The 7,863-nt window shown below is 26.5% G+C and overlaps 1 long non-coding RNA gene across 2 annotated transcripts; it reads left to right on the forward strand.

The window, feature by feature from the left end:
* Positions 1 to 612: 612 nt before the first annotated feature.
* LOC130443451 (uncharacterized) lies at positions 613 to 7,115 on the forward strand. 2 transcript variants are annotated; one of them, XR_008909845.1, is made up of 3 exons: positions 613 to 931; positions 1,236 to 1,953; positions 6,271 to 7,115. It is a non-coding gene; the product is annotated as an uncharacterized LOC130443451 (long non-coding RNA). The 2 variants fall into 2 exon arrangements; XR_008909844.1 differs by having other exon boundaries at positions 631 to 1,029.
* The last annotated feature ends 748 nt before the right edge of the window (positions 7,116 to 7,863 follow it).

The following is a 7,863-nucleotide window of genomic DNA, read 5'->3' on the forward strand; positions in this document are numbered from 1 at the left end:
AAACATAATTTTTTGAAAATGAGATCAAAATTTAAGAATTTAACTGACTTTCTTGATAAGATGCAATATCATCGTAGTCGATTAAATTGTAATTATTTGTTATTTTATATACAAAGTGAGCCCAAAATTGAAATTCTCATTATTTTTCTTCTTTCGAATGTATCACACTGTAATTTATCTTCGTGTAATTTTTTTTAGTATTCCCTATACGTAAACTTATAAGAAAATTGCTAAAAATTTTTGTAAACCGTCATTATTACCATTTCTTCAAAAAATGTGATCAATCCGGAAGACTCACCCTTATATATATAATCTACTTTGCAAAGCATTTACAAAAAAATGTGTTTGTAAGAACGGAATTTTTTTTTGGAAAACTACTAGAAAACATATATATGATTGATATTTTTCTAATATTATATCGTAAAATACAAATAGTTGAGAAAAATCCTGTATATCATAATTGGTAAAAAAATTTTGGTAAAAATAATTTCAGAAATAAAATAATGTAGTCCTCGCTTCTGTTAAATAACAAAAAATAAAAAAAATAACTTTTAGTTGTAAAAAACTAATAAAATCAAGTTTTGAAACAAAAAAGAAATTTTATGTATAATTGGAATTCGAAAGCGAACAGACTTTTATTTAAAAATATCGTTTTAGTGTGAATGATTTTGTATAATTTTGTAGGAATTTTGATTTGAGAATCGCAAATTTAGTGAAAAAGTAATTTTCCGTGAGAAATTTTCTTGTTATATTTTGTTTAACTTGAAAACCACGAAGCCGAATTCGACAAATTTGAATACTTGGGTGTTTTTTACTTTTTTGCTTGCAACACGGATATTTTTTGTGAAGTTCATTTTGAAAATTTGATTTTATTGATATAATTTTCATTTATAACTAGCTCACTCAAGTCGAATAAATTACAACATCTTGGGTAATATAATTTTGAATTTATAATACCGGGTACCATCTAAAAATTGTGGACTTGATATTTACGAGGGGGAAAATTTTAGTGGCTGACAGATTTAAGAAGTAATAAAAGTTTTTTTCTTAATATATTGTTACATAATTTTCATTTATTATACATACAGGGGCAATCTGTTTATAAATATAGTGTTTGATTGAATGGTTTGACGTAAATAAATAAAGGGGACACAATCTATTTGCATAATTTTTTTGTACTTTTTTAATTGCAAGGGTAATTAGAAAAAATATTACAATTAATGTTTTTGTTTCAGGTGTTGGTGCGCGATTCTACGCGAAATTTTAACCCGTTAACTAATCGGAAGGTAAATGTAGTGCTCGTTCCATAATGCGGTTTGCCAAAAAGTAGTTTATTGTTGGATAAATAACAAAAAAAAAATGATTTTCCGTTCTTCATAACAAATATTTCAAACTACATATTTTACGTTTCTACTTGGTACTGCTAGATAATTCAATTCATTTAAACGTACTTTGAAATTTTCCAATATTTTAAATCAAATAAATTTTTCTCCATCCATTATTCCAAAATTTATCCTGAGAAATTGATATTTTTCCCACAACACACAATTTCAATATGATATACGAGGTATATCCACAAAGAAAGTTCCAATCATATGATAGAATTGCTCCAATACACCTCAATTCACTCGAAATAGTAGTACATGGATCCTTCTGATCAATATAAATGATAATTACATAAGTAAGTAACTTGAAGATGTGATTTCCATTCAAATGACTTTCTGCGTAATCTGTTGAGATTTTCCTGATCTTTGAGAACAAATCTGTTGGGTTAAGGAGATGATTTTGTGATGAATGTCTTTGGAATTTGATCAAAAATGAGGCAGGCAACCGCAGCGATATGGAAAAGTGATTCGTAATTTTCGGTATCGATTTCGGTGTGTCGCGAATCGGTTTTAAGTGATGGACATCATGAAAATGGATATGGAGGCTTTCCTATGTGGACAAAGTTATGTGAGTACAAATCATTTTACGTATCAAATTAATTTCCTAACTCTTAATCATAAATTTCAATAATATTTGCATAGTAAGTCAAATTACAATTTTTTTTTATAATTTTACCATCTTCAAACATTATTATTGAAAAGTAATGAACGCTCTGTATAATTAGTATCCAAGCAAGATTTATACTTAAAGATCGTAAAATTAAACCTCATTTTGGAAAATTTTCTAAATTTTTTCAAAAAATTACTCAAGGATTTTTATAATCTGAATTAATTCTTTTTTACTGATTAGTAATTTTAGCCAATAGGTATATGTTCAGAAAAACAATGGTTATTCTATAAGAAATTTTTATAGTGAAAATAGATTTTTTAGAATTCAATGTTTTTAATGGTTTACTACTATGGAAACCATTAAAAACATTGAATTCTATATGTTTATTTTAGATATATTTTACGGACCATCATTACACCCTTTTTTTTTGTTAAAAGTATCCTTCATTTATTTTTCTACATTGGTTATCGAGAATTTACAAGAGGTATAATATATTTGAAAAACAACACGTGCGGTGCAGTTTAGGAACCCTTTTTATCTGTTTGTAGAATAGTTTGTTTACATTATATCGAGGGTTAAATACCGATAACGAAAAATGACCGTGCAGCCCCTTCTTGGATGCTTTGTCTTTGTTCGAAGAATTGTGTGTTTACATTTCAGTCTTATTTTTGGCATTTATGAGATTATGTTCAACAGAATTCCTAAATAGATAAGGACCACCCTACACTATGAGAAATTTTAAAATCACTGTATTCTACATAAATAATCGGGGAAATTTTCAATTCACAGTATTTTCGATAAACAATCAAAAATAATACCAAGTTAACAAAAATGTTTTGATTTATATGCAGCCATTCTTTTGAAACTTGAAATTGTTTTAGTCAGTAACATTATTCTAAATTCTACTATTTAATTAAGAAACATTATCATGTACCTGTAATCACTCATGAAATTACTAATTGCTGCTCAAAACATTTCCTCATATAGCCATTTAATAGTATAAGTATTAATTATCACTAATTATTTAAAACGTCGTTCGAAATATTATTTAAGAAATCTCTTGCTTTATATTGTTTTATTAATGATTTTTTCCATACAATGATAATAAAGATATACAGGGAGTATCAGTTGAGAGATAGGTATGACTTATTTACAACTAGGATAACTTGGTTATACGATACTAGAATAAATTAGAAAATATGTAGGTTATTTGTACTAGAAGTAATCTCGAAACAAAAATTCTTGTATATTTCAGCATTGAACTTCTAATTATTGTCCATACAAGGACACTCTGTATTCAAAGAGTGGAACATATCAGCTAAACAACTATTCGAATATTTCTATTAATGAAAATTCGGTTTCATCACACCTTGTTTCTTTCTTCTTTAATATTGGACATATTCCACCACCTGATATAAGGTACTCTGTAATTAACTGTGTCCTCTCGTGATTTTTTTGTTCTATTGGTAAAAATTTCTCAATTCTTTGTTTTTAAAATTGACGGTAAATGAAACTTTTCTCAGAGTTGACTTCAAATTCAAAAATGTGATTCATATGTCATTTGTGCAACTAATTTTGGTATATACCGTATTATGAATAAACTTTGAATTTGTGCACACTTTGTGCACTAGAAACAACTGAATTATAACATGTAACTCACCCTATACACATGATCTGCTGTCCAAAATGTCCATATCAAGTAATGCTATTCTCAATAGTCTTTAATAAAAGTCTTGTACATTTTTTTCAAAAATACCCAAAATTATTTTTAGTATACGGGTAGGTTGTTCGTTCTATTGATGTCGGTATTTAGTTAAAAGAATTTAATATTTTATGATGGACTTCCTTTTTATTATTCTGAGGGTTTGCAGCTTTATTATACTTTTATTGGTGCTGAAATGTAAATTTATTTATTTTCGAGGAACATCACGTTCAATGGAACCTTTTTTTATCCTTTCATGTTTATTATTTTACAAAATTTCATATTCAAAAATACACGTTTCAGAGTTTGCAAAAATACCCAAAATTATTTTTAGTATATGGGTAGGTTTGTTCTATCGATGTCGGTATTTAGTTAAAAGAATTTAATATTTTTTGATGGACTTCCTTTTTCTTATTTCAGGGAATGCAGCTTTATTATACTTTTATTGTTGCCGAAATGTAAAATTATATATTTTCTAGAAACATCACGTTCGATGGAACCTTTTTGATCCTTTCATGTTTATTATTTTACAAAATTTTATATCCTCTCAATTGTTATTTAAGAAGGATAACCGCCCGATACTAATGTGTCTAAATTCTAGGTTCACCAAGCAAATAATATCTTTATTTAAAATTACTTGTAATCATTAATTGAAAATAAGGCTTTAAAACAAAGTAGTAGGAAAAACTAAGATATGAAAGTACAAACAATTCTTTTACTATTATGTTTTGAAATATAATTGCTAATCATCCTGTATATACGGCAACAACAATGTTACTCTTCGTACTCCATACTCTCAATTTTTTCCAAAAATCACTCAAGATGTATTATAATATGAAATCCTATTCACTGATTAGTAATTTTAGCCAATAGGTATATGTTCAGAAAAACAATGGTTATTCTATAAGAAATTTTTATAGTGAAGTTAAATTATTTTAAATATTCAAGATTCTTTCGGACAATTTCATATATCAATTAATTCTATAACTCTATTTGGATTGCAACAACATTCTTTTATGTAAAACTTTCATACGAACTTTCTGCAGTAGCTTTCATATTTTCAATGTAACTGCAAAGCGTTATCATTTGAAAAATAAAGTAAAAAAATTTCATTTGCAATAGAATACCAAGAAAGGATTCAAATATTTATAATCTCTACACCAAATTAAATTGTTATATATTATAAAGGCAAAATAAAAATTTGAGATACCCATCCCATCAACAGTTTGACAAAAGTTCAATTTTGGGAAATGAAAGTTCAGTTAGTTTCGTAGTTTTCATTGAAATGATTTCATTTGTGTTACTTATTAGGTGTACATTGAGAATGCTTATTATTTTCTAATGATTATGATGTTTATATTGTATCCAGGATTTTCTTATTGTAATAACCAAGAACCAATCATAATTTTTCTTGTTTTATTTATCATGGAAATGTCCTTTCGGCGAGCGAGCAAAAGCGGGACGAATTTTCCACTTATTTTAAACTACACGATGATAAATGAAATTATATTATAATTTCATAAGATTCCAAAGATGCCAGATCTGAAGATTAGGACGGTTATTCGTATTATGCTTTTGGAATACAAAGTTTGCTTTCCAGCTTCCACAGCTTTAAGTTTTGACCGTTTATTTTTCAAAATTTTGGATTTTCTTAATTTAATAACCACAAACCAATTACCTATTATGAGAAGTTTAAAGAAATAATGAAATAATTTTTGGTTTAGGTTTTTAGCACTAGCAACGCCATCTTTACAGAGAAGCTTATACTGAGCTTATTTTAATATTAATTTCTACTATTTCCTATTTCTCGGCTCTCGACTTTTTGTCACCTATTTACAAAACTGAAAGGAAGATGGCGTCCGCTATTTTCACAATAATTAATTTTTTCATTAAAACTAAAGTTGTATCGGAGTGTAGAAACATATTTTTTATTGAGTTAATAAGTTAATTATGAAGAAAATATAAATAGAAAAGTCTAAAAATTGAAAAACACTCTTAGAACTGTTGATGGTCGAATACCCAATAGTGCCACCTCTTATTGAAAAGTTGTATTTCATTACTTTTCAGTAATAATTTCAGTAGAAAACATTTCTTTAAGTGCCTACTTTTCTTTGTATCGGATATAAAATTAAATTGATATACAGGGTGTACCAATGCTGCTAAAAAGTTGAATATTAGGGGTTCATTTTAAAACGTATCAAAAACATTTTTTATTAGATGTCTTTGAGGTCCATAATTTGAAATTATTTCGAACAAGCGAAACATAATTTTAAAAACATGAGGATGAGGTTTTTTTTAGTTCTTTGAGAGGTGTGTGTGGGTAAATTTATATGATAATCGTCGGTAAATAAAAGAACGCTCTGTACTTAATTCAACTAGACATTACAACAAATACTCTAATGACAAAATGTAATGTCCATCGAAATAGATTAAATAAATTGCTTAACAGAAATTTTGAAAAAAAAAACATAATATCTATGTATTATAATTATTTGATTTCATATTAACGTTCAAGTTATTTTTCAAACAATTTTACAAAATGGAAGATTTGAATTTATTTTTTTTTCTTACAGGTGTTTGTGCGCGATTCGACGCGAAATTTTAACCCGTTAACGAAACCAAAAATATATAGTGTGCGAATCGATAAAGTGGTTTGCCAAAAGGAAGGAATAAATAACAAAAAAACATATTTCTTCAATTTTAATAACAAATATGTATTTCAAACTACAAATATGTGTTTCTAAAATGGAAATGCTGCTGCATCAGGAATATAAAAATAGATGTAAAATTCTATTTTCTATTATCGTTTTTCTGTGTCACGTTTCTTTCCAAAACTTAACCTGTCTGAAAAAAAAATTTATGTAATAAATTTTTTACAAATTAAATTTACAAATATAAAAAAAATTATAGATATCTGGAGAATAATATTCGTATGAATTTGTCTTTTTATGTTTGGTATTTTCAGTTGAGTAAATTGAAAGTATGTGTGTGATAATTATTGTATCTTGTATGCGTGTGCCGTTTTGCAATCTTCATATCAATGGCTACTTCATTTGTTATAAATTTTCGTTTTTCTTTCCCAAACTGGACCTGAAATTTAAAAATATTAAATGTTGTAAACTTCCGATATGTGAATTACTTTGATAATAATTGTATGATAAAATTATTATACACTATTTTGTTCTTATACGAAACTTACATTTTTTTAATAATAATTCGATTTTCTGGCCATTTTATTTTATAATCGACTGTGAACAATTTAATCAAACGTTAATTGTTTCTAAGTTATATCAACCCTTAAAAAAAGAAAACTGCATCTGTTTCTTTTTTAATTCTGAATGTTTTCTGCTCAAGTTAGTTGAATGTATATGTGTAATAATATATTTTGCAAAATAAAAGATTTTCTCAAGGGTTTATTGAATATCGATAGCTATTTCATTTGTTATAAATTTTCATCATTCCTACCCATGTTCGACTTGAAATTTGAAAAGATAAAATGCAATAACTATCTAAAGTAAACTTCGAATCTTACTTATAGACAATTAAATAATAAAATCATCATATATCGTTTTTTCTAATGCAGAACTTTACATAATTAAATTATTCGAAACTGCAATTCCATTTTAACAATAATCATTTGAGAAAAAAACATCTTCTGGGCTATTTTATTATAGAATTGACTTGTAAAATTTTTCCAAACGTAAATTATTTCTAATATATATCAATCATTTAAAAAAAAAGTCTGAATCTGTTTATTTTTAATATTCTCTGATTAAGTTATTAGAAGAAAGTATGTATGTAATAATGATAAATACCATTTATGGAATGGAAATTTTCCAAAGTCCATCAAATAGGAAGCCAACTTGTGTGAAAAATCAAGTTTTCCAATCTTCATATCGACAGCTATATCATTTGTTATAAATTTTCGTCTTTCTTTCCCAAACTGGACCTGAAATTTAAAAATATAAAATATTGTAAAATTCGGATCTGTGGATTACTTTGATAATTGATTGATAAAATTATTATACACTGTTTTGTTCTTATGGAGAAATTGATAAAATTGAATTTTTCGAAACTAAAATTCCATGTTTTTAATAATCATTTGAAACAAAAATTATTTTCTGGACTATTTTATCATATAAGCGACTTGGAAAAATTTTTCAAAG

Source organism: Diorhabda sublineata, chromosome 4 (genome assembly GCF_026230105.1).
Source record: "Diorhabda sublineata isolate icDioSubl1.1 chromosome 4, icDioSubl1.1, whole genome shotgun sequence".
NCBI classification, from domain to species: domain Eukaryota; kingdom Metazoa; phylum Arthropoda; class Insecta; order Coleoptera; family Chrysomelidae; genus Diorhabda; species Diorhabda sublineata.